The 1,252-nt window shown below is 62.3% G+C and overlaps 1 protein-coding gene across 1 annotated transcript in view; it reads left to right on the top strand.

The window, feature by feature from the left end:
• The window catches only part of UNC5A (unc-5 homolog A (C. elegans)), a 23,418-nt gene that overhangs the window by 175 nt on the left and 21,991 nt on the right, over window positions 1–1,252 (top strand). The window lies entirely within an intron of this gene.

The following is a 1,252-nucleotide window of genomic DNA, read 5'->3' as shown; positions in this document are numbered from 1 at the left end:
GGTCCTGCCCTGCCCTGCCGGCAGCGGGTCCTGCCCTGCCCTGCCGGCAGCGGGTCCTGAGCTGCCCCAGCCCCCCAGGGGAGAAGCAGGCAGCAGCCACGCCTGGAGCACTGGTTACGGTGCTGGCAGGGCTGAAGCTGGATGGGGGGAGTGACAGCACGGGGTGCTGAGACCCCCCCTCCGCATCCAACGCACTGTTCAAGTCCGATGTTTATGCTCCCCCCAGAAGTGGCAGCATGAAGTGTGAGAGCCAGGGCTTGCCTGTCTCTCTGCCCCTCCAACCCACTCCTTTATCTGGCATGGCCTCCTCCCCATGATCCCCTACCTGGTTCTGGGGCTGAGCCCTCCTGTGCCACCCTGGTGCACTGTTCCTCATCAATGGGTGCAGCAAGGGGACTGTGTTCTTGTGGTGCCCTGTGCCTTCCAGGTGGTCAGGGTTACCTGGGATTGAGGGGTTGGTGTCAGAGCTGTCATCTGCTGCGGTGGTTCATTGCCATTCTCATGCAGCTGTGGTGGGATTTCATTTGATTGGAAAAGTAATATGGGCTGTTCATCTCTGTGGCTTTATGGGCTCCCTGCAGCCCAGCTGGACTGGGGGGAAGCTGGCAGTGCCCACCTGGAGCCCACTCTTTGGGGATGTGATGGCTTCTATCCTTAGCTTCTGCATCCCAGAGTCCCTGCCTGGGGGGAAGAGGGTGCTGAGGGGTGGGGGGCACTTGAGGACCGTGCCGGTGGGCACAGCAATGGTGCTCACCATCCAGTGAGTGCAGCAGTGCCAGGGCTGCCCCTGGCCTGTCTCATGCTGGGCAGCTGTCCCAGCTGGCAGCCGAGCTGGCAGCCCTGTCAATAATCATAATTAAAAATTAATACTAATCAAAAGGGAGAGGCAGATGGCAGCAGACATGCGGCAGGGCTGCAGTTGGGGGCGGGGGACACTAGAACCGGGTGAGGACAGGGATGGGGGGGGTGGCTGGGGGAGCCATGAGATGCGGTGGGGCAGGAGGGTCAGCGTGCTGTGAGTTCCAGTGAGGATGGGGATGCAGGGGACCCACAGGACACAGCAGGGATGGGGATGTGGGGCCAGGGTAGCTGTGGGGCACAGCAGGGATGGGGACAACAGCACAGCACTGGGCTAGCACAGGGATGGAGATCAGGGTCGACCTCTCCGGGTGGATGGTGTGCGTTGGTGGTGCTGGGCACCCACCCAGGGTCACCTTGCCTGCAGCTGGCGTCCAGCCAGGGCAGGCAGTGC

Source organism: Chaetura pelagica, unplaced genomic scaffold, assembly GCF_000747805.2.
Source record: "Chaetura pelagica isolate M959 unplaced genomic scaffold, ChaPel_1.0 scaffold356, whole genome shotgun sequence".
In the NCBI taxonomy this organism is placed as follows: domain Eukaryota; kingdom Metazoa; phylum Chordata; class Aves; order Apodiformes; family Apodidae; genus Chaetura; species Chaetura pelagica.
Note: the sequence above shows the minus strand (reverse complement) of the source record. Positions and strands in the feature narration are given on the sequence as shown.